Source organism: Trichechus manatus, unplaced genomic scaffold (assembly GCF_000243295.1).
Source record: "Trichechus manatus latirostris isolate Lorelei unplaced genomic scaffold, TriManLat1.0 scaffold00043, whole genome shotgun sequence".
In the NCBI taxonomy this organism is placed as follows: Eukaryota; Metazoa; Chordata; class Mammalia; order Sirenia; family Trichechidae; genus Trichechus; species Trichechus manatus.
In genome coordinates, this window is record NW_004443979.1 from 8008266 (window position 1) to 8035550 (window position 27285).

General features: G+C 38.2%; 1 protein-coding gene across 2 annotated transcripts in view; it reads right to left on the reverse strand.

Annotated features, from left to right (window-relative positions):
- Positions 1–27285, reverse strand: part of NPAS3 (neuronal PAS domain protein 3) — a 1017265-nt gene that overhangs the window by 838937 nt on the left and 151043 nt on the right. The gene's annotated exons all lie outside the window — the stretch shown is intronic.

Below are 27285 nucleotides of genomic sequence, written 5' to 3' on the forward strand. Positions count from 1 at the left end.
ATTCCTTGTTCAATGGCTGTGGGTAGAAAGATGAGATGGAGAGTAACAACCCTATCCAGAACCTCTGGGGTCCCCAGGATGCCACCTCATATTCGAGAGCCCATTGGTACTCTGTGTTCAGGAATGCACTGACTATAGGGTAAACCTATGACTGAACTCCTCGGGATCCTTCAAATCCTTTGAGAAGCTTCTACGTCGCAGACAAGGCAATTTTTCTCTATGAAAGAATGGCTAGAAGATTTTTTAAAAGTGCCAAGATTTTGAAAGAAAATATAGAATAGAGTTTGTTTGAACTGCTATCTGTACCCCTTCTTTGTATACTGTTTTCCTCAGAATTCCTTCTGAGGCAACATTTTTAAACAGAAGTAAACTTATGGCACAGTAAGGCTAACAGGAAGAAGTAGAGGGTCAGGACATAGAGACTCCCATCATCCCCACAGTTCAAGAACACAATTGTCTCCTTCTCTGGGTTGCCAATATAGCTACTAATCCAGTAAGGTCCAGCTGTGTCTTCAGTGATTTGGGCACACAACCGTAATGGCCACATTTTATTATCTGTACCCTCATGGGATTACATAAACAGTTAATCTCATTCTCTGCTATCAAAGAGTGAAAGCAAAGTCGCTTTGAGTAACAGCTACAATTCAGAAGTACTGAATGCCATGTATTGTGCTAAGTGTTTAAATACATCAGGACATTTAAACCTCACAACAGCTCTATAAGGTAGGCATTATTATTTGATTATACCAATGAAAACAGACTCAGAAATATTCAACAACAAGCCCCAAGTCAGGAAGGCAGCAACTGACAGAGCTCAGATTTTAAACTCAGGTCAACTCCAAAGCCAGTGTTTCTAACCACTACTATACACTGCCTATCCTAAGAAGTCATTTCTTATGCAATTACTTATTTAGGGTCTAATGGTAAATGCTAAATACTGTATAATGCAATTTTGATAAATACCACTCATTGTAGTCTTCTAAGCTTCACAAAATAAAATTTAGAAGAGAAGAGCTTCAAGTCAACAGAACAAAGCACAAGTGGTAGGATGTACTATAATGAAATAAGAATAACAGAAAGGATTTATACTTAAACTAGGCAGAGTCTGGAAAATTCTTTTAAGTCAAATTTGCAAAAAGTCTTCAGAAAACCTAAATTTTCAAAACTAAAGTCTAAATGTCCTTCCAAAAAGTCACATTATCTTTTTTTTTTTTAAAACCAACTCCAGCCCTTATGTGTCTTTCCTCTGCTACCAGTTGCCACAGAATCAATTTCAACTCATGGAGACCCCATGTGTTTCATAGCAGAATTGCGCACCATAGGATTTTTCCAATGGCCTATTTTTTCAGGAGTAGATCACCAGGCCTTTCTTCCGAGGTGCCTCTGGGTGGACTCGAACTGGTAATTTTCAGTAAGTAGCCAACCACTTAACTGTTTTCAGCCACCAGATATACCTTTCCCTCTGCTGGGTCTGCCTTATTATAACTAATCCTTATGTGTTTCTACAGCAAACACATCACAGTTTTATCATAAATGTTATTTTCAAAGAACACAAATGAGAATTTTAAACATTTTTAAGTTTTCAATCAGGCTATGTCCCGACTCTCATTCCCTCGCTAGATTCCCTTTGGGCCATCCACAAACTTGTCACTCAACAATATTCACCAAGTGCCAACTATGTTCATAACACAATTCTCCATTCTATGGATGCCTTAACAGTGCTTATTTCTCACTGGCATGACCAACCACTGGGGACAACTGATCTTTTAATAAATCTTGAAATCATTGTATTGTAAGTTTGGCCTTTCAGAAAAAAGTCCTATAAATCAGCCAACAGTAACAATGTAAGTTTGCCCTCCAGAGAATTTCATTTTGCTAATGCCAAAATAACCCCAAATACAGAGGTGTGCCCCAAGGATCACCATCCAAAGTAGTTCAATACAAATTGATTCATGGACACCCAGAGCTATGAAGAGGTGGCTCCCCTCGGTCATGAGACTAGATAGCAAGTACTGCCCAGTTCTAGTGAATAAAGAAGGAGAGAGAGAGAATGGTTGCATCAGAAGCTCAATTAATCCCGGACAGCAGCAATCCTCAATCCAGTTTAAACTATGGATATAAAAGGGCTAATCCAGGGGACCTAAAAGGCTGGTGAGATCATCTTCAGCATGAAGAGGCTTTACAAATGTGCTGAGGGGAGGAAAAGGCCTAATGATAATTCCTTCTCACTTGGCAAAGTAGGAAAAATCTCTATTTACACAAAATAATCTCTTTGCAGTACGTGGGAGCCACTCCTACAGCAACGCAAGGTGGCAACTAAAATTAGAGCTGGAACAGCTCCTTTTGGCAGCTGATCGGCTCATACAGACTTTAGTACTTGAGAATAAGCTGGGGAAAAAAGCTGGCTTCTTTTCCTCTCTTTTAAAGCAGATATTTCAATTCTACAGGTTATATTGGCTACTTTGTGTTTTTATTTTAAAAGTTCTGAGATGATAGTAGTGATTTCTCATCGACCATTAGCAGCTTGCGTTTCAAGGCACACTAGTCCGTTTGCAGTAATGCTCTGAGATAAAAACAGTTCTATGGACTAATGTTTTTTTGGGGAAAAAGGCTACATACCACGATTCCCTCTACTGACTTCACAATGTATATTAGCATATTAGCAATGTCCATTAGTGGTTTAAAAAAAAAAAAGGCCATTTAGCTTTGTTTAACCTAGTGTCTCTCAAACCACCTAACCCACTCTTCAAACAACACCTATTAACAACCTTTGAAAAACCCCTTGGGAAACAGTATTTAGATGGCAAATGCAGGTGAAAAAGAAAGTTAACATCCTTTTGTTAAGCAGCTCTTAAAGGACCAAGGTAAAGTATAAACTTGAGAAGTAAGCTTTAAAAGCTTGCAACAGCCTCCTGACGGACTCCCTGTTTGCGGTCTCTTCTTTCAGATCTTACAAGCTTTTCCCATTATGTCACTCATGCCCATGCAGGAACATCCAATGGCTGCCTCTTGCTCACATTGGAATGTAACCAGGCTGTGCCCAGTTTTGCCTCAGAGTTTTTGCTCATGCTGCTCTCTCACCTCAAATGTTTACCCCAAGTCCCCGAAGCCTCTGAGGTGAACTCAAGTTCCATTTTCTTCTAGAGACTTCTTCATCTTTCACTGATTTCACCCTTCTATAAACTTCACCATTATTAATGGTGGTTATGTTCACTGTGGTACTTAATTGCATAGTTATCCCCCGTTACTACTTACTTCTCAACCATTTTATAGGTATTAATATATTTGGGTCCTACTTTATTAATCTAAAAAAATGGTCAGGTTTGACTATGTTCCCAGTTCAAAAACACTGAGTCTATACCCTGTCTCCCCAGCAACACTGTATGTAAATTTCTGGTGGATGTGAGAAACAAAGATTGTTTTGTAAACTTTTATTGCCCTAGAGTACCATGCACATAGGCAGAATTCAGTGCTTGAATATCTGAAAGAAAAAGCACAATTCAAGGATTCAAGGTAGTAAGCCTTGAAAATATATGATACACGAAGTGTGTGTATGTGAGAAAGAGTTCTACTCTGGAGGGAGAAAACACCACGGTCATCAAAGAATAGCATTTTCTGTATAAATAAGGTCTCCTTTCATTGAAGAACAGTACTGCAAATAAACTACAATGGGTGCAAAAGAAAGCAATTTAAAGCATTCTCCAAGTACCACATGTCCGAATGTACATGCACAATTACTAGCACAGTCAAACTGGGGTTTGATGCTCTCAGAAACAGCAGATATTATGTGCAAAATAGCAGTTATGCATTTATACTTGGGAATGTAATTCCAGAGGTTTCATATAATTTATTGGAAATACTGGTTTAAGCCAATCCCATTTTTTTTTTCTGATTTTAAATCTAATTAAGTCTGTAAAAGAAATCCGTTCTAAAATAATTTCCCAATTTTACTAGTTTGGGAAACATTAAGAAATGTGACACTGCGTGTTCATGTCAACGAGGAACTCCTTCCCCTACTTCTACTTTAATTCAACTAGGAAGGTAGAAATGCTGGAAATTAATAGTTTGCTCACCAAGGATTTCTTCTACTCCATCTTAACTATAAATATAAGCTGTATTACTTTAAGGTTATTTCAAAGAGAAAAAAATGCTCTGATAAAAATTTAACTATTCTGCTCTCTTTTTAATCCATACCAGACTTTCTGCTGTTTTTGAACTCTATGGTCCATATGGTTTTATTTTTTGGTACAACACTAGTGCATACCTTACCAAGCAATTCTAAAGTGATTGATTATTCTAACCTGTAACACAGATAGCAATGCAGCCACCTCTCCAGAGGTGGCATCTCTTCAATTATTTTGTGGGCCAGTTCAAATGCATAGTCTCCAAATTTGGAATAAACAAGGAAATCGGTGCTTCTTCCATTTTATGTCTATGTCCATAGCCAAATGAGACCAACCTGCGTATCACTAAAGAAAAAATGCTCAATCCTTGGAATGTGAAGCAAAATGTACATCTCACATTCCCCTGGTTAGTCACAGTTCCACCATCCAAACAATGTGTATTTTCAGTGGGGACTCTAGCAGTGAAAATAAATGATATATTTCACATGAACTGAAACCAAAAGGGGCGAAACACATACCACAATGTTTCCAGCAAAGCAACGATGACTCACTTTAAAAAACGCTATTTAAGGACTCACTTTCATAAATGCTATTTAAGGTACTGGGAACTGTAATTAAATCCGGTGTTGGAAGTGCTAAGAGGAAGAAAAGTGTTAATGAGTAAATTAGTAAAAACGCCAGTTTTAGAGTGGAAAAGCTTTCTTATACACTTTTAAACTTGTTAAATTTTTCTTGATAAGCTGCAATTTGGAATATTTATGGAAGTTTGATTTATGCTTTCTTTAAAAAAAAAATTCATAGCACCTTTCATCCAATGAGCTCCACACTCTATAGACAGTATTTTCCCCTAGAAAAGTAGAACAAAATATAATATAAGGGATGAGAGAGGAAATTTGAATGTAGGAAACAGGAAAGCGCAGCACTATGGGCAATAGAGTCAGCTGACAGGGACTAACACATTTCCAAGTGATGCTCACTCCAGTGCCTCCTTCAGGGCTTTGCTCAAAGGTCCCCTTCTCAGGGAGGCCTTTTCTGGATACCCCACTAAAACTGCAAACTATCCCCACCTCTGGGACTCCCTATCCATCTCATTTTCTGGCTCACTGTTTTGGCTCATTGTTATCTTCACCACACTTTTCACACTCTTAAGTATTCTATAATTGGCCCATTTGGTTATTTTCTGCTAACCCCCAAGACCATAAATACCACAAGGGGTCACCTTTTCACCTGTTCTATCCACTGCTGTACCCCAAGTGCCTAGAACAGTGCCTGGCACCTAGCAGATGCTCAATAAATATTACATGACTGAATAGCATCAAGCCTCTTTATACCAGACATCCAAAGTCCTGGACATTTTTCCGTTTGTGCTTTGAAATAAATGTAGGAAAAGCTTTTGCAGAATAAAAATATCATGCACCAAAATAGTTCTTGCAAAGTTATAGACATTCCAAAGAAATAAGTATTCTGTCATATATACTCAGTTGAAAATACTTCTTTTTTTTTTTTGGTAAGTAACACATTGCTCTGGATTAATCAGATAAAGATGAAAGTCAAGAATTTTGCCAACAGTGTTTCTTGCTAACATTACTCAGTTATGCCTTTCATCTCAGTATATTTTATATGAAGGATATCTTGTTAAAACAACTGTTGAAGGCAAGTCATGTCATATCAGCTACACACTACACCCTGTCAGAACTCAAATGTTCCAAAGTCTGTGTTAATATAATCTTGCTACTCTGTTCAGCTAAGGCAAAAATCAGCTTTTCAGTGACATATAAGACTTCATATAAGTACTGCATTATCGGTATGTCTTCCAGAAATGGGGGCAGCTGTAGTAAGGATTATGCTGAATCAGTTTAGGAAGGTAAATTTCGTTAACAAATACCATAGAATAACCTACTAAATGATTCTAATCTCTATTTATCAACTAACAAGAAGTCTACCCTCTTCTTTTTGTAATTTGTAACACTGCCTCTACAGGAAAACAAAATTCCTAGCTCAAGCGCCCCATGTGGCTTTTCAGCAAAAGATCTTCTTATACATTCCAACACAGGATTTCCTGTGAAATACTCTACGCCAACTTCACAATTCTGTACTCTTCTCGTGGCGTATGAGGTCTTATTTTTGCTTATCATCTTTTTTTTCATCATGAGTTGTCCAATCACAAAAAATAAAGATTCCTGTTTTTAGTTTTTTGGGGAGGAATAGGAGAGATGTTGTGATAAAAAGACGATTTTTTAAAAAAAAATTACTGATATTCCAAGTCTGATAAGAAATAATCATGGAAAATGTAAAAATGCATATTACTTCCAAAAACTGTATTTCTTTCATTGGCAGAGGGTCTTAAAGACCCTTAAAAACCCTTAAGCGGCGCCCTGACAGGGAACACAACAGAGAGTCCCTGTGGAGCAGGAGAAAGGTGGGGTGCAGAACTCAAATTCTAGTAAAAAGATCAGACTTAATGGTCTGAGACTGGACGAACCCCAGAAAGCATGGCCGCCGGACTCTGTCAGCACAGAACTAAAACAATTTCTAAGGCCAACTCTTCAGACAAAGATTGGACTGGACTGTGGGACATAAAATGATACTCATGAAGAGTGTGCTTCTTAGCTCAAGTAGATACATGAGACTAAATGGGCAGCTCATGTCTGGAGGTGAGATAAGAAGGCAGAGAGGGTCAGAAGCTGGTTGAATGGACATGGGAAATCCGGGGTGGAAAAGAGGAGTGCGCTGTCACAGTATGGGGAGAACAATTAGGGTCACATAATAATGTATGTATAAATTTTTGTATAAGAGACTAACTTGAAAAGTAAACTTCCACTTACTACAACAATAAACAAACCAACAATAAAAAAACCCTTAAAGGGTCTTAAATACTGATTATTATAGCAACAGACATAAAGTTGTTAATGATTAGAAACTGGGTTTAATTTTTTAACATAACTCAAGCTGACGCCACCAATAACAAAATCCCAAACTAAATCTTAAAGTGTCAGATTGTAAGCAAAATATAGATTCTTATGGATTCTGCAAAAAAGTTTATTAAGCATTTACTAAATTCTAAAGTTATTATTAACATTAACTATATCATGTCTCCCTAAAAAATATTTTAAAGCAATTGTAGTTGTTACGTTCTCTTCTTTTTGTCAGCTCAGTAGCCTAATATTTATCATAAAGAGTGCAGTTTCTAAGTGTTTCTGTTTACTGATGGAAGCTGCTATAAAATGTGTTCCAGCATCCTGCAGATGACTGACAGGCAGACCAGAGAGACTGCGGCAAGCTCAACTAAGAGAATGAGGCATTAGTTGTACTATGGTGATATCAGCTTCACAAGGTTAAGATAACGAGAGAAAAGATAGCATGTACTGGACACACCTTAGAAACAAAGGTAATGAAAGACTTTAATGATACAATAAAGGATATGAAATTCAAAATAAAATCTGAACTGCCAAACAAAAGAAATGAAATATTTTACAATGATACAACCTAAAATACTTAATATATTGCTGACAATAGAATCAGCTTCCCTTCCAAGATACTCATACTCATGTTCTTTAAAGTCATCTAACTTGATGAAAAACATAGGAGGACCCTATGAGAATCCTGGTAACTGAGATATTTTTTTAGAAATCAAGTTTCAATGGTAACAATAAATGTGAATATTACTTACAAAGTCATAAAATATTTAAGTCAGAATTCTTTCAAAAACCATTATTACATGGGCCTGAGCTAGCCCTGGGATTCTGTTCTTCCAATAATCAAGGTATTCTTATGGTTTAAAAGATGAAAACCCTTGTTCTATACAATGGAAGAGAGATATGTATATTGGGGCAGAAAATAAAATACAGTATTTCAATTATAATTTCTAAGGAAATTATGATTAAAATAAGATCATTTTATCTGTATTATTTGTCTAGATGGAGACAGGAATCAAGTTAATAAGGGAGAGTGTGAATCTTGAAGTTCATAAAGAGCAGATCAGGAAAATTTTACGGGAAACCTCCCCTCAGTATGGTATCTGTCAAAAATGAATACTAATTGCACAAGTGGGTTCTACCATTAACACATCTACATAGCTGTTCTTATGCAGTGATCTATCTCTAAGAAATGATGTATCATCCCTGTGTGATCACCCACTACATGCGTGTGTCAGGTTTGATTGACACCTTAAGGCTCAGACAACATTTACTAACCAACTACAGAGCCAAAGGTCATCTCTTTGATGATCACTAGTTTATGTTATGTATCCCTGTCCAACGACTTTAACATGATTTCTTCTTATATATTATAATACAAATTAAATGTTGGTCATTTCTTATAATAATTAATCCATTTGTAGAACCATTTTTAGCAGTCTATTTTAACCCAAGAATGTTTGTTATCTCATGAGTTTGTTCCTGATCAAATAAGTCAGGGAAATCCTGTTGAAGAATGTATGTAATCATAGAAACAACAGCCAGAATATTGGACCTAGAACAGTAGTTCTCAAAATTTCCAGTCTGGGAATAACTTTCACAAGTCAGATTGCACAATCCCTCTACCCTACCCCATGTTCACATAATGGCTCTTGAATAAATCTTGAAATACTCAATGCTTGTACAGATAGAAAATTTACAGAGGCTCCTCACTTTGTGATTGATCAGCATAACAGCCTGTCAGCTGGCCTCTCTCTCCACTCCATGCCCACACAGAGGCTAGAAAAATCCTGCATATTCCACCATTCCTTTGCCCAAATCTCTCAGTATACTAAAAGTATATAAAATGTCAAATCCAAATTCTCCTCTTCTTCTCTAAGTTCCCATCAACCTTGCCTCTTATTTCTAGTCAATTCCAAATAGAAACTTTTGTTTCCATCCTCTGTTTGCCATGTTGTGCACATGGCCTGTTTATTCCCATCCATCAAGGTCCAGCATAAATTCCCTCTTTCCTAAGAAGAGTTCCCCAATTCCCCACAGCCACAAATGATCTTGCCCTTCTGGACTTGTAGAGAACTTAGATACTTACACCATTCTTAAGACACTTAACAGGTTCCGTCTTGTATCAAAAGCACTTGTCATGCTCCATTTTTTGTCCTAATTTTCTCCATACTATAGACAGCTAACTCTTTAAAATCATGTAATTATCTGCATATTGTCTATCTCCCTCAATAGAATATAAGCTCCATGCTGTAGGAACTTGGGGCATCCTGTACACCACTGAACACCTAGGGCTCTGGTGGCACTGTGGTTAAGAGCTCGGCTGCTAACCAAAAGGTCAGCAGTTCGAATCTACCAGCCACTCCCTGGAAACCTTATGCGTCAGTTCTACTGTGTCCTATATCTGATTAATCCAAAGCAATATAGTTGGGTTTTTTAGAACAACGCCTGGCACTGAGTAGGCATTCAATAAATATTCACAGAAACAATGAACTATTATTATGTCTTTTTTCCTGACTTGCAAGTTCCGTAAGAGTGAGGAATGCCTATAGTTCCTCACAAGGAGATGATAAATTTGACAAATTAATATTTGTTCCTGAACGGAGCCAAATAGCTTTCAAAAACAACCACATCCTCTCCTAATATATTCCATTTTCTCCAAATAAAACACTACCAAGTTCTCTAGTAACTAAAATAGAATATTAAAGCCAGAAGTAGTGTCACTATCCTTTAAATAATCTTTGTCTAATTCATCTATTTTCCATTAGGGTATAAATATAATAACAAAAAAATCTTTTAAAGCTGTAGAAACTATCTTGTTTTAGGAAACTTTAAAAATTCAAATATACATACATTCTTATTAATAAATTAGCAATTATAAAGGAGTCAAAAATAGGTCTACACAAAACGATACTGTGTACCAAGGTTCCTGTCCCATAAAGAGAGAGACTGAGTGTTGAATTCCTTGCCTGTAACTGCAAGGAAACCAAAGGCTGGAAAGCACTGGTCTAGCTAGACACCATGCCATGTGAGTGTGTTTCCACACAGCCCTGCCAATTCCATCCTGACCCACAGTATCCTCTGCTATTTCAGTTCTAAACAAAGATTTATGTCAAATTATGTTCTAGTTTTGTGGTGTGGCAAAATATCCATTCAGGGTTAGGATGGGACCACCTAACACATGTTCACTTGGAACCTAATCCAAATTAGTTCCTGTGTCCCCTGGGGAAAGAGACAAGCACAGTAGCCTACATTGCTCTTTAATTGGCATATCAAGCATTCAGAGTATTCCTATTATGAAGAGGATTTTGTATTTGTTAAATTACATTTTCAACTTATGTATTTCATGTGCCTACTATAGCTATACCTAAATGTCAAAATACAGCAATTTCTAATGCATTGCTTGGTAAATAATACTTCTCTAAATAAAATTCTAAATTATTTCCTTTTTGGAGGAGGAGTGCCATCAATTAGTAGAAAGCATTATAATCAAAAGAATATTAATATTTCCACTGTTAATTTAAAAGTAAAATGGAAACATATTTTAAGAACACAGAACCTCTTCCCCAGAAATGTGATGGAAACAGGTAATCTGCAGTACTAGATAGCATGATTATTTTATATTGTATTTCTTATTAAAATAATTTTTAGAGTAAGGCTTTATTTTTTAGTTGCTATTATTTTGACTAAGTTGTATTGGCTTGACATTTAAGATATAAATAAAATTAAGACTCCATCCAATATTATTTATATTTTTTTGCAAATAACACGCATCTTCTATATTTGTTTGTCAACTGTGCCCTCACCCCGAAAGTATTTTCATAACAGCCAGTATGCCAATTTTTTATTACATGTTGCTGTAAAAAAAAAATTAGCATAGCACACTTACAAAAATGCCTTGCAGGAAAAGGGCATGGTTGGCAAAGAAGTGTGCATTATTTGCGTAATACAGAATATAGATTTTGGCTTTTTTGTGGCTCATAAATGTTAAACATTAAAAAACAAAGGTATTAATAAATCTAACAAAAAAATGTTGTAATTATACATTTAAAATGTCATAAAATGCCCACTTTCCTACCTATTGCCCTAGAATGAGGGTAGGAAGGGGGTAGATTTACACTGCTGCTGATTGGTTGTTTTAGTAATCTTAATTATTGCATATAGTTTTCTAACTATTATTCCTATAGCTCAACGCAACTAAAAGACTTAACTGAAAAGATTTACTCTAAAATGTTTAGCTTAGGAAAACATTTTAGGAATTGCCTATTTGACCACTGAATTGGGTCTCTCCTGGAGATACATAAAAAAACTAATCACAGCTTAGCTGTCCTTTTATGACCATTAAGTGTTAATCTAGAAATGTTTCTGGAGAGCAGAAAGCTATTCTTTTCCATTCAATCCTATCTATGTCTTTTTTTACTGAATTCCATGCATATTCTTGATGGAAGCTCAAAAATATTAATAATAATGATAATGTTGTTACTAATGATGATAAACCATTAGTTTATCATGAGGTTCAATGGGCAGATCAGAACCAATTAATAAACAGCACATAGCATATGGACGAACCTTCCAGGAAAATGTGTAATGGGGGTGAGTTGTACACGAGGTGGTATAGATTAAGCCTAGGAAAGCAGACAGAATCTGAAATTACTTCTTTTCAGCATAAACTAATAAGACCAAAACTTCACTCTCATTCTGCTGTAACTACCTAAATTCTATATCAGAAAAAGATTTCTCAACCTGGATAAAAAGATAAGAGCACCCATATTATTACATGCCCCCAAAAAGTTATTATAAATATGCTTTAACATATCAATAGCTACACATAGCACAGAATCCCTCCTTAAGCATTCTTTGTGCTTTACCATCTTAAATATTTTGTATTCATATTGTACTAAATAGCCACCATTTTGATGGCTGGATAGCTGTAACTAGCCCAGCATGCATGAACACAGGACCAGGGACAGAATAAAGGATACAACCTCAGCTTTCCTACCAGCAGCTTGATGGTCTGACCCTCACACTATGTGTTATGATCATGAGTGATAGAGCTGTTCTGACTGCAAGCTACTTTCAAATAATGATCCACGAAGTTAATCAAAAGGGTTTCCCTGCTCAATATTTACCTGTTAGTCATTGACAGGCACTGTCTGCATTGCCATCTAGGATGTATAGAATAGGATCAGGAATACTAAGCTCAAACAGAACCTGAGTGCCTCACTGAAGTGCCAGAAACAATGAAAGCAGAAGTAAGCTACTCTTCAAACCACCTCTGACACTAAAGATGTCTGCACGAGTTCCATATCAGCAATGCACCTTCCTGAATTTGGAAGCCAAATAAGTTTCTGATAATAAAAGGGTTGTAAGGAAGAAAAACACATGCAAAAAAAAAAAGGAAAGAAAAAAAGGACAGGTGAAAGAAAAAGAAAAGAGAAGAAAAAAGGAAAGAGATATTAGGTATCAAAATATAAACATGGAGGCAAAAATAGTAATTTCCTGTATTTGGGCAAAAAAATAATATTCCCTTTTTGATGTGATCTCCTTGCTTTTATGTACTAGGGAAGTCATATCTATCCTGAAAATTATTTTTCTCATTTTAATACACATTCAACATTTTAAACTAAAAAAATAATAAGAAAACACTGATCTTTTTATGTGTTAGAAATTTAAATGCTGTTTGCCAGGCTGTCAATCAAATGCACCCAGAAGGACACTGACCAGCCTGCATGTTCAGCTCTTAAGAAAGGCAGGTAATCAAACTGATCATAATGCAATTCTCCAATGTTATTTCTTAGACATCAGCTAGAGAGCAAGGCTTACTGTGATATCCTTGTTATTCACATTAGCCACCCACCTTCACGGGCTTTACCCGTGAATGGTTAAGGGGAAAATATCACTCTAAATGTTTAATACTGAACACTTACTTAGGAATGATTAACTCTGACTGAGCACTTTGTATGCACCAGGCATTGTTCTAAGAGTTTTGCATGTATTAGCTCATTTAATCCTGATGGTGAACCATAAGAGAGAGGTACTACTGTCACCATTTCACGGAGGAGAAAAATAAGGAGAAGAGAATTTACATAATTTATACTCAAGATCACCCAGCAAATAAGTAATGGAACTAGGGTTTCAATACCTCAGTTGCCCATCAGAGCCTGCACATTTACCCACCCGCAACTTGAAGTTGCCTCTAATTGCATTTAGCACTAGTAGGGATGTAAGATAAATCATTAGTCTTTCAAAAGTGTGTTATGTAAGGTTTGTGGAATAAATTAATAAATACCTTTAAGGAACTTCCAATCTTATTGAGTAACTATTATCCACAAAAACACACACATACGCACATGCATACACACGCACATACATTGCCTTTTATCCTTTAACTTTTATGAGTTTATGTCATGCCTCACCTCTAAGTTTATGAGTTCCTGAAAGGTATTTATTTGCATATATGCAATTGAGCACAACCACACCTGCGATACTGGGTAAATGACGCCTTAGGATTTAATCTTGGATTCAATATTGACTCCCCTCTCTCTTTTATACCTCCCCTCTCCCCATCCAATCCATCAGGAAGGAAACACTGTTGACTTTTCCTTCAAAATATATCAGAATCCAAACACTTCTCACTACTTCCACTTCTACACTCTTTATGTGAGCCACCCTGATTACTTTAATAACCTCCAAGATAGTCTTCTTGCTTCAACCCTTGCCCCCCTTAAGTATATACTCAGTTAGCAATCAGACTGGTTCTATAAAGTCAGCTACATCCTATTACTCCTCAACCCCAAATCTTTCCAAGGGCCCCATTTCAAGTGGAGTAAAATCTAAGGGCCTTACATGGCCTGCCAGCGTTCCTATATGCTGGCTTCCTGTTTACTCTCATGTCCTTGCTCATTCAGATGGCACCACACTGAACTCCCTGGCATTCCTTCAACACGCCAAAAACTCTTCAGATTCAGGACTTTTGCAGCAGTTGTTCACTCTGTCTGGAATATTTCCTCCTGGATATCTAGATGCCCAAACTCTCTCACTTCCTTAAAATCTTTGCTGAAATGTCATCTTTTTTAATAGGGCCTTGCCTACTTGAAACCACAATCAATCCATCTACATCCTAGCACTCCCAATTCTTTTTTAACCTTCTGTATTTTGTTCCATAGCATCAACCTTTACGTAACAGACTGTATGATTTACTTAGTTTTTCAAGTTTATTGTTTACTGTCTGTCTCTAACGCCCTCTAACTTTGAAGGCAGAGATGTTGGTCTTTCCTCACGGACTTATCCAAAATAAGAGATTCTGGTTATAGAAGGCACACGATTGAAATGTTCAATTGAATCAAATTAAAAGAAGACAGAAGCCACTGTGGATAAAACTAAGTAAGGAAGACTTCATGGAGGAACAAACAGAGAAACAAGCAGAGATGCAGAGGCAGGCATATCATGTGTCTAAGACAGTAAGTGGAGACGTTTTGTGGGTATGAGGAGAGTACTTGTGTTGACAAGTATCTGGGGAAGGAGAAGCATGGAGGCTGAAAGGAAGACTGGAGCAAAACTGGAAGGTTTTAAACACTAAGCTAAAATTTTAGATACCATGCAGTGAGAATGAGCAATCATTCATGATTTTAAGCAAGGAAGTATATTGGAAACAGTGTTTTAATCTGTTGTTGTTAGTCGCTGTTGAGTCAATTCCAACACATGGATACGCCATGTGTGCAAAGTAGAACAGCTCCCTAGGGTTTTCAAGGCTGCAGATCACCAGTCCTATCTTCCAAGGCACCTCTGGGTGGGTTCAAACCACCCACCTTTCAGCAAGTAGTCACGTATTTAACCAACTGCGCTATCTATGTTCAAATATGACCATCCTCCCTCTTCGACTAAATATGGCCTTAACTTTTTTGGGGTTTTATTCTTTTGCAGAATTAGACTTCAAGAGACATCCTTGAATAGAGGATGGATGTTTCTCTGAGGTCATCCTGCTCCAAGAGGCCACGTCATCCAGTTGAAAGAGGATGGACTGGCCAGTCGTACCAACTAGTACTGACCTCTTGGCTCTACCTTATTAGCTGTGTGAACTGAGCAAACTACTTAACCTGAGCCTCCATTTTCTCATGTACAAAATGAGAGCAATATTATCTATTCCAGAACATGGCTGTTTAGGTCATAATGCCTGAAGACCACAGCATACCTTATTTAGAACATGTTACTTCCTTTCCTTCTGCTTTTAACCATTAATCAATTACTGCAGCCTATTTCAGCATCATCTACACTACTGCATATGGACAACCAGCCAACAAAGAAGTGGGAACGGTGGAATGGACACATCACTTCACAGTCAAGAGTTAAAGCTGTTGTCCTCACAAAGATCAATTCAGCTTCACAATGAAAGGCCTTGGCAGCAATGAGTGAATACGAGCTGTATTCATTCTCCTCTATGTCAGAGCCTCACATCCTGAGGACACTCGGTACCACAGCCAACATTTGTGGCCTGCAAATATCTCCTGAACACACCCAACAAGGGTGTCTGTGGTGCACATGAACCAAACTTGCCACCGGATCCTTGTAAAGACACTCTACTTTTAGTATTAGCCCGAGAGACGGAAAAGGCCACATAAACCAGAGACTTCATCAGCCTGAGAACAGAAGAACTAGACAGTGCCCACCAATGACTGCCCTGACAGGGAACACAACAGAGAGTCCCTGATGGAGCAGAAGAAAGGTGGGGTGTAGAACTCAAATTCTAGTAAAAAGACTAGACTTAATGGTCTGAAACTGGAGGAACCCCAGAAAGCACGGCCCCCAGATTCTCTATCAGCCCAGAATTAAAACAATTTCCAAGGCCAACTCTTCAGACAGGGATTTGACTGGACTGTGGGACATAAAGTGATACTCGTGAGGAGTGTGCCTCTTAGCTCAAGCAGATACAAGAGACTAAACGGGCAGCTTCTGTCCGGAGGTGAGATGGGAAGGCAGAGAGGGTTAAGAGCTGGCTGAATGGATACGGGAAATCAGGGGTGGAAGGGAGGAGTGTGCTGTCACAATATAGCGAGAGCAATTAGGGTCACATAACAATATATGTATAAATTTCTGTATAAGAGACTAATTTGAAATGTAAACTTTCACTTAAACTACAATAATAAACTAAACAAAAGATACTCTACTTTTAGGTGTCTAGTCCTCCCTTCCCTGAGGCATTTCACAAGTACCATAATAATTTTTTTTTAATTGTTACTCTCTATTCCTATCAGCCTCATATAAATTGTTACTAGCTCTGAGCAGGCAACGTTCAGAAACGATGGTAAACAATCTTGTTATCAGATGAATTTACTGATCATGAATTTTATAAGCGCTCAGGAACTCCCCCTACCCTCCACCCTCATCCCCACCGGATGTGCCCCAAACCTTTCTTTTCAAAAACCTGGTGAGATGATACCACGGGCTTTTACTGATACTAATTCAAGATGAAAGACACCTGATGAATTTCTTCAGGGGCTAAGAATCAGAGCTGCTGATTCTTATTTCTCCCTCGTAAGTCCTCATGCATTTAGGCAATCCCTGGAAAAGCAAGCTGCTTACCCTCGTAGTGAGGAAAGAGCCCCCTATAAATACCGTAAAACGTGTTCTTCACCAGGAGACGCAGGTGGTACCGAAAGTGCACAGGACTGGAGGTTCTATGCCCAGTAGAGCTACGTTGACTCAATTTCACTCTTAAAACAGTTTTGTTAGTGGAGTTGTAGCGAGGAAGCAAAGAGAAGAATTATCAAAGAGACCGTGTACCTCCTGGATTCAAGGATAAGGCATTCAACTGGCTGTGATTCACTGTGAGCACCCCTGACAAGCAACAGTCAAGAAAATGATGCCGTTGTAGAAGCTGATGTTGGTTGAGATGCAAGTGATGAAAATTGCTAGTAAGAGATACAGGGCTCTCCTCATTGGTAACGTGAGAACAAGCAAAAAGCAAGGGCTAGGGATCCTTTATAACGGCTGAAGGAGGAGGGAGGGAAATTAGGTTGTACATGAGATGCCGTGATTGTCCATTTAATGGCACAGATTTCAAGCACTCAGTTCCAAAGAATCTTCAAACTGATACATGAATCACAAAGGTTTCAAGTTTGCCAACAGAAAATCACCAAAGAATGCATTCCTTACACGCTGGTCACTGAACCAAAATTCTCACAGGACCCAGCCCTCACTCTCCTTTCAGACCTAGATCTAAACATCTCCATGCTGAACAAAGTAAACAGAATTCTCTTTTTCAGCAACCGAGAGAATGATGCAGCAGACGTGGCTTGTGAGAAGGTCCTCTTAATCAGGGAGAATGAGTTTGTAAAACAGCCAGAAAGCTGTCATCACTTAAGTTCTCATACCCGTTGCCGTCGAGTCAATTCTCACTCATAGCGACCCTATAGGACTATGGAGCAGAACTGCCCCACAGGGTTTCCAAGGCTGTAAACCTTTACAGAATTAGACTGCTTTATCTTTCCCCCATGGAGAAGCTGGTGGGTTTGAACTGCCAACCTTTCTATTAGCAGCCAAATGCTTAACCATTCATATATGTGCTCCAAAAAAGCCATATTTTCCTTTAACCCACCACACCCTTCTCACCATTAGCTTCATCCTGTAAGTGCTAAGACTATTCACATTAAAATGACGTACTATCCATCTCAAGGCTGACTTATTCTAGATAAAAATAATTACTGAGGTGGTCGTGCAGGACTTTTCTGCTGAAGATCTTATCGCTAATGCCACTGAGGAGACTATCACTAGCTCTTGCTGGGGGAATTTACATTCAAGCTAAAGAATTTAAACTTCCTCAGTAAGAGAAAAATAATAAAAATTTGGAAAATAAATACAGACTACACACCAGGGGGAAAAGAAGTGCTCCCATCAAAAAGAAAATCTCTACAGAACCCTGTTTTTATATAGAAGTTGACCGTGTAGCTTCCATCCTTCCCTAAACCACCTTCTCGGGCACAATTTACAACTCCTGGCCCCAGACATCCCCCAGCTGAGACAACTTGTCAGTGAGGTTTCTACAATGGATTCACATGAAAACTTGGACACACTATCTAAGAGGAAGTATATACACACAAACACAATTACATGGTAGAACTGCCAAGGAGCGGCTAGTGGATTCAAACTGCCGACCTTCTGGTTAACAGCTGAACGCTTAACCAGTGCCAACAAGGCTCCATTAAGAATGCAAGGATAGATAAATTGTTAACAGTGACTATCTATGGGTGGTACAATTACAAATAACATTGATTTTCTTTTTCCTTTATGCTTACTTCTCTCATTTTCTAAATATCCCAGAATGAAAACATACTGCATCTCTATTCAAAAACAGCTATTCCAAGAGGAGACAATAAAATGTCTTCAGGTAACTAACTTAGGAACCCCCACCTATCAATCCAGAGCCAGAGCACTGGGCCTAGTGCAAGGAAATCACCAAGAATATCCCCTAAACAACAGCTGACAGGTAACCAGAGCACTTTATTTACAAAAACAGCGTGGAGTAGATTTAGCCAGTGGGCCACAGTTTGTTGACCACTAATGCAAATTCTACCACATCCTACATTCTTAATCTTGAATGAGTTACTCCAGCTCTATAAAGCTGTTGTCTGTAAAATGGTGGTAATCATTACACCTAGTACATAAGTTTATTGTCAGGATTAAAAAGAAATGTATGTTAAGACTTACACTTCGTGACATCAGTACCTAGTAAAAGATCAGCAACGTTAGCTCTTGTCATCAACTCCATCATACTTCTCCCCAAAACAACTGAGGAGGATAGTTATTATTACCCTTATTTACAGGCAAGAAAACAGAGCTTAAAGATCTAATTTGGCCACTGTCCCACATCGAATATATAACTGTGGGACTCACATCCATTTCCAACAGGTTCAAACACCTCTAGAAATCAGTAAGTACTATTACAAGGGCTTGTGGAGTTATTAAAATAGGTTGCTCACAGACAAAGACTAAAGCATAATTCTTCCAATCTAATGCATAAACAAAATCCAAAGACTCACTATAGACACATTTTTAAACTCAACTCACACTGCACGCTCTTCTCAGGGTGATGAGAATTTAAAAGAACCATAGTTACACATAACTGTAATTGTGCTGTATTATTTTTAAAGTCTGGACACAAGCATATTAGTCTCTCTGAAACCACTGGTGAGCGATTTTGAACACTGTAGTTCAACAGCATGCCTACAAAAGGTTCATTGTAGCTCTGTTCCTCTCACTGTGACCTTTACTTCCTGTTCTCAAGTTTCTGGAGTTTTTATACACACTGCAGGTGTATCACTAGGCAATTATTTTTAAAAACCTAGTAGTCACTTCCCTCATAAAGTAAGTATACACTCTGGTGAAGCCAGTTAATATTCTTTCATTCTAAATCCTGCTTCCCGTACCTGTCCATTTTTACTCGCCGACGTTACTTTATCTTGAATGAGAAATGCTGTGTGAGGAAAAAGATAGACATGGAGTACCTCAAGCCAGGAAAAGCAATGAAGTTGTAGACAGGCCCTATACTGGACTGCATACTGGGAGAGCCCTCCAAGGTATTTATAAATCAAGAAGCACTTCAACGAACAAACAGCACAATTTCACATTTATTGTTGTTGTTAGCTGCCCTAGAGTCGGCCCCCGAATCATGGTGGCTGCATTTACAACAGAACAAAACGCACCATCCCCAGGATCAGTTGGCGATCAGACCATTGTGATCCATAGGGTTTTCAGAAGTATATCACCTGGCTTTTCTTCCTAGTCTTAATCTAGAAGCTCCACTGAAACCTGTTCAGCATCATACACAAGCCTCCACTGACATTTGGATGCATTGCCCTGGAACTGAACCCTGTTCTCGTGCATGGAAGGTAAGCATCTACCACTGACCACCAATACACCCTATAAAATACACTAAATGAGTTTTGAGGAGGAAATGAAGCAGTGGGTCACTCCCACAGCAGATCTCCTGCCTCCAATGTAACTTACCTCCAGAATAATTCTCTAACATGCAGTTATATCAAATTCTTCCTCCTGAAAATGCTGCCAGGGATTCTCACAGTATGAAGTCCCATCCCAATGCCTCTGCTCCCACTTCCTCGCCAACTTCAGTTCCCATCTCACCAATCCGAGCCCTCCACTCCTGCTTCGTGCCATTTGCTAATTGCTACACCAGAAATGCCCGGTTTTTATCCTAAACCACTACTTCAAGCACCCCTCCCCCAGCTCAAACGGCTCTTCCACCATGAAGACTTCTGGGCTGACCTTGCCTGTTGAAAATGGCTCCTTCACAGTGCTGCCTCTATAGTCTACGCTTACTCTCAAAGCACCTCCCATGCAGAACTATATTATTTGTTTACATCTCAGTCTTCTAAGCTTCTGGACGGCAGAGGCTTTCTTCATCACCTCTGAATAAGTTGGTTTGTGTAGGACCATTTGTGTGGAATAGCACCTGACCCGTGGTTGACATCAAAAAATATTTGTTAAATGAATGAATAAATTAACTTTTAAGCTAGCCTGGTGTTAGCCCTAAATAATATATTTTCATGCCACCTACATTACTAAGGTATGCTACTTGAAGTCATTAACAGGCAAAATCATCGGTGTGGTGCTAAAATTAACTGGGAGAAACCACCAGAAATCATGCTGAGCTCTGAAAGGCATAGTGTGGAAATTAGTATTCATTTAGATATTGAAAGGCTTGAAACATTTCTTGCTAAAAAGTTCAGTGTCTTTTTAACATGCAGATTCTAGTAGAGCTCTTTATAAAGTTCACTGTATATTTCGAACTCTTTTCAATTCTTTACTGATTCAAACACAAATAGCATAAATTATTCTAATGGGGGGGAGAAGACTGTATAATAGCAATCAATCAATCAATCAGGTTCAACAACAGCAAAAGAATTCACTGCTGCCACTGGAGCCTTCTTGACCTTTCCATCCCCTTCAGCACAGGTGACCATCTATCCCCCCAGCAGACTGCCTGACAAGGTGCCTGTCTTGTTCGCCTTAATTGGGATAACATGAATGTGGTTAGCACGCTGTCTGGCACAACACAGCTGATAACTTTACTCATTCTCTTCTTCTCTTCCCAGGACCTTGTAAATTCCTTCTCCCTTTCATCTCTGAATCACCTCATTTCCAAAACCCTGCTTCTTGGCCAAAGCCAGCCTTAGCATATCCTGAGTAGGAGAACAACCCACATTCTCTGTTATTTTCACAGAAGGGAAAAATGCCACACACATGCCCTCCAGTCCCTAATTAATTTCCCCAAAGCCTGTCACAGTGTCTGAAATTATCCTATTGGAGAAGACTCCCTTTTTTTCTTAAATTCTTTTACTTGGAGTTACCCATGAAAACTCAATGGCCTGGAGAGGAGTAACATTATCAGTTAACAACACTTGATCTGCAATGAGGGTTACAAACAAAAGTGCCTAGTGGAGATGAGGCCAGGCAGAAACACCAACTGGGTATCTGAGTGGTATGAATTTCAGGAAGGATGGAAACAGGCTTGGGATGGAGAAGAGAGTGAATCAGAAACAAAACTCACAGTTTTGCCAATGTCCTCTCCTGCTTTGGCGTCCCTGGGTGGCACAAACGGTTAATGCACTAGGCTGCTAACTGAAAGGTTAGAGGTTCAAATCCACCCAGAAGCACCTTGGAAGAAAGGCCTGGTGATCTACTTCTGAAAAATCAACCACTGAAAACCCTATGCAGCACACTTCTACTCTGACATACATGGGGTTGCCATGTGTCAGTGCCTACTGCAGTGGCATAGTATATGTTCAATAAATGTTAGTCATTTAAGTTCCAGTCTTCCCAGACTCACTCTAGTGTTTTATAAATAATGTTGGTGAAATGATCATTCTTGAACACCGCATTAGGTACACTCCACTCTTCCTCAAATTCCTCTATAGTAGTGTCCAACCCGATGGCTGAGTTGTGGTTTAAACTTTGAGGCTGTAAAGGCCTTTCTCAGTTAACTCTGTCCTACCTAGTCACCTTTCCTCACTATCAAATATTCTTAACACAGATGATTTTCCATGGATTTGTTACAAATCCATCTCATATCCATGCAAGTCTCCTTTCCTCTGACTCACCAATTTTCTTGTCTTTCTTTAAAATAAAGCTCAAAGTTATGATATTAATACTGAAAGGGAGTATGTTTTCTCTTGCTTCAGACTTTCTATACTGCTTTTACTTTTATATTTGAAAATAAAAATAAATAAATAAGACTGATAGTTGTTTTAATTTGTAAAGAACCTCACTATCTCCCAAACAAATCCATTACGTCACAGAGGAGTTCACTAAACTCCAGACAGATTATTGCTAACTATAAAATATGAAAGTATGAAGAGGGAGTTGGGATTTAAAAGTTTCCGTATTAAGTAAAAAGACTGCTTAACATGAAACAATAAAATTAGTGAAATGCTTACAATAATACTGTTTTTGAAAAAACCTAGAAACTCTTTGTCACTAATTACAATTTGAAGTTCTAAACTGGCCATATTACAAGCATTTAATGTAAGAAGTTAGGGTAACTATTACCATTAATTTGGAATCATACATTATAGACAGTTTGAAATAATTAATCACAGATTTTATATTCATATTTGTTTTGAATTTTTAATATCCTTGAAATGATTTAGACCTAGTAATTTTAATAAGGTGGCATTGGTGATTCAGTGGTAGAATTCTTGTCTTCCATGAGGGAGACCTAGGATTGACTCCCGACTAATACATCTTACGTGCAGCCACCACCTGTCTGTCAGTGAAGGCTTGCTTGTTGCTATGATGCTAAACAGGTTTCAGTGGAGCTTCCAGAGTGAGATAGACTAGGAAGATCTACTTCTGAAAATCAGGCAATGGATCACAATAGTCCGATCTACAACCATTCGTGGGGATGGCGCAGGATCAGGCAGCATTTTGCTCTGTTGTGCATGGGGTTGCCATGAGTCAGGGGCCGACTCAAGGGCAGGTAATAACAACAAATGTTAATAATTCCAATAAAATCGAAATGCAACATATAAAATAATGTGTCCTGAAATGTAAGATAATTCACAATAATTACTGAGCCATAGAACTACCGTTGAAAGAATACGAGCAGTGATGTACTGGTAAATATTTAACAACCAAGTCTGGAGGTAGAGGCCTCAACTGTAGAATTTTCTAATTTCTATGGTGCAAATACTTTCCTGGATTTCAAGGTAATAACATGAGAACATGGATAACAAAATAGGAAAGAGATGCATAAATTGGCTCTCATGAGCCCATACAAGTTGACTCCAGAACATCACTGCAAATGAGAAACCAGATTACTGAACCCTTCCAATAAAACTGACCATCACTTTCTTTATAAGTCACCATACCCTATGTATGACATACCACATACATTATTACGTTTGTTTATTTACCTACTCAACTATTACAGTGGCTTTCAGTCTTTGGATATGAACCACAGCAAGAAACACATTTTACCTGATGACCCATTTGGTGAACATATATACGTGCAGTGTTTACATATACATATATAAACACATATAAAACTAAAACAGTAGCCTCATAAAATAAAACATCTTCTTGCTATGCAAATGTATTAAATTTTTTCTCTCTCATTTCATTTTTTAAATTTTTTTAAATTTTTTTATTGTACTTTAGATGAAGGTTTACAGAACAGTTTCTCATTAAACAGTTAGTACACATTGTTTTATGACAATGGTTAACAACTCCATGACATGTCAACACTGTTCCTTCTCGACTGTGGGTTCCCTATTAGCAGCCTTCCTGTCCCCTCCTGCCTTCTAGTCCTCGTCCCTGGACTGTTGTGCCCCATTAGCCTCGTTTTGTTTTACGGGGCTGTCTAATCTTTGGCTGAATGGTGAACCTCGGGAGTGACTTCATTACTGAGCTAAAAGGGGGTCCAGGGGCCATACTCTCGGGGTTTCTCCAGTCTCTGTCAGGCCAGTAAGTCTAGTCTTTTTTGGTGAGTTAGAATTTTGTTTTATGTTTTTCTCCAGCTCTGTCTGGGACCCCCTGTTGTGATCCCAGTCAGAGCAGTCAGTGGTGGTAGCCGGGCACCATCTAGTTGTACTGGACTCAGTGTGGTGGAGGCCACAGTAGTTGTGGTCCATTAGTACTTTGGACTAATTCATTTTTTTTAAATTTTTGATCCACTAAATTGGATTCATATATCACTATTTTGGTAGAGATCCATAGTTTGAAAAATGCTGCTATAATAGACTATAAACTCATTGAAAACAGGATTATATGTCATTTGTCTGTATCTATCCCTATGTCTAGTAGTAATTATGGAGGGCCAAGGAGGTTAAGTAACCTGCCCCAAAATGTACCTGCCATCAGTGATAAAAAATCCCTCAAGGCAAGTAATAATTCATGCCACAGAACCAGGATAGCCATGGCTTGATACTGAAAGCTAGATGATAATCTAAAACAGCCACCCTTCACCAAAAATTGAGAAACAACAACAACAAAAAAACCAAACCTGTTGCTGTCAAGTCGATTCCAACATATACCAACCCTACAGGACAGAGTAGAACTGCCCCACAGGGTTTCCACGGCGTGGTTGGTAGATTTCAACTGCTGACCTTTTAAAAAATTGGTACTGATGCCATGGTTGATGGAAGTTTGGCACTTTACCCATTGTGGCCCTGTGGCCCTGTTTGCTGAGGAAGATGGCTCTGAGCTATCACCATTTCCCTATTGTTGGTTATATTATATAACAATCTTCAATACTCTTTAGCTTTAGTTATACCCTATACAAGCATAAGTCAAAAAGTATTGTTACTAAGGTTCCAGTTAATACACGCATGGGTTTATTCCAAACAAAACATGTTTAAACCCATCTCTGCAGTCAGTGGATGGCTGCAGACAAGTTCTCTCAGTAATACATTTGTCTTAGTTTCATTTGGGTGCCTTCAAAAAAAAGGATACTTTTTGTGCCATGTAAAAAAACAATTTTGAGGTTATGGCTAATATCAAATTTTTAACAAAACTCAAGTGGACATCTTCCCAAATCACTGAAGCTTTGCAACAAGTTTGTGGGAATGCTGTTCCATGTAAAACAACAGTTTTTAGATGGATCAAGCATTTTAAGGAAGGTCGGGAAGACCTCAAAGATAAGCCAATAGAGGAAAGATCACTCAGAAGGTTATGGCAACTGGTTTTTGGGATTCCAAAGGGGTAATCTTAATAGATTTCCTCAGAGGACACAGGACGATCATGGGGGCTTATTATGAAGAAGCTTTAAGACAACTGAAAACTGCATTAGTGAGAAAAAGGCCAGGAAAGTTGCACTGAGGAATTTTTTTTTCCATCAGGACAATGTACCTGCTCATTCTGTGAGGGTAACAAGGGCCGTCCTAGGAGAATTTTGCTGGGAAACTTCACCTCATCCACTCTACAGCCCAGATCTTGCCCCTTCGGACTTTGTTTTCCCCAAAATCAAAGAACATTTAAAAGGAAAACAATTTGAGTCCTTCAAAGATGCCAAAACTGCCGTTTTGATGCAGTGTAAATCAAAGAGTGCAGAATTCTTTGGTGAAGGGTTAGATAGACAGAAACACTGCCTTCAGAAGTGTATAGACCTAGATGGATATGTCGAAAAATAATAGCTTCACATTTTGATATTTTTGTTTAATGAAGGTTTCTATGATTTTGTAGCAATACTTTTTGATTTATCCTCATATATAAATTAGCTACAAATTAATATTGGCAGCTTGAATCCACCAGTTGCTCCTTGGAAACCCTACAGGGCAGTTCTACTCTGTCCTATAGGGTCGATATGAGTTGGAATCGACTCAACAGCAATGAGTTTTGGTTATATTAACTTCTATATAGAATATACATCTAACACTAGTTTTCCAATAACCAGGCACCAAAGATTCAGTTTGAGAAAATACTCAGGAAAATAAAATCTGAATCCATGGCCTTTTCTTTTCAATGTGCTCCTGCACCACATGCTTTTTTATAGGTGCTATTAAATGTACACTATAGTTTCAAGACAATTCAGATAAGCATCTTCACTAAAATATACAACACCATTAATCATCTCAGTGACAGTGCTCCAATTTAACATCTTGGGGATTTCCTCCCCTTCTTCATCATTTATTTGCCAATATTTCCTTGTTATGAATATCCCCCTAGTGACTTTCCCTGGCAGTCACAGCTGTGCTGCCTACTGTGTCTACCTTGACTACAAATAACAGATTCCTAAAGAAGCAAGCCCTTGGGAAGATTCCTACAGTTAGAAGAGAAGCTTTCTAGGAGCCAAATTCCTGGTGGGTCCCTCCAGGATTGACAAACCTCAACCTCTAAGCAGGTGGTGATTTCGGACTCGTGAAACTGGCTTAACTACAAATGAACAGCAGTCTCCTACGCTGACTGTTGACTGCGTTACTTGAATGGTCAACAGTTCAACTGCTGTTTTAATATGGTCCTTCGAGGACCCCCTTCAAAAGCTTCTTCAAATTATCCATCATCACAAAATCACTAACAAATTACAAAAACCTAGCTAGCAAGAGCCACAGTAAGTATGACTGACAAATAACAAAAAAATCAAATAACAGAAATGAATTTGCTAACTACACCATTTCTGATGAAGAGAATAACACTAGGCAACCAAAAACCAAGCAATAAAACCAGAGATAAATAGGTGGCAAAGATACAGTGATACAGTCATCAGCTAAACCAGTCCAGGCAGAATAGTCCCAGCTCCATTCAGTATCCAATTTGTATACATTTCAGAGAACAGCCTTCGCAGGCTCCAGGATTTCCTGATCATTTGTAAATGTAAACCATGAAATAAAATGCTCTACAATCAGCAGAATGAAATTAAAACTCACCAGTTTATATTCAGAAAGGACTTCAAGGAAAAAGGGCACTTTTTTCCCAGTAACAAAACTGTACTACAAAAGAAGTTAAGAGTTTGAAGATAAAAACATACCAAAGTATATTTGCAAAGTATATCAAAAAAGGCCATTGCCTTTCGTGGAATTATGTTTAAGTTAATTTACATTTTCTATAGTGGAATTGTCAATGTTGCTTCAATCAATATTCCATAACTTATCTGGAAAGTATAAATTTCTATCCTTCTTTTTTTGGACTCCAATCTGGACTATTGTTTTTAAAAAAAATTCTTCTTAGCAAAAGCAACACAAGTTAAGTCACGATATATTAAAATGTCTTTTCCTCACAAGAGCAGTCTTTACTTCAGT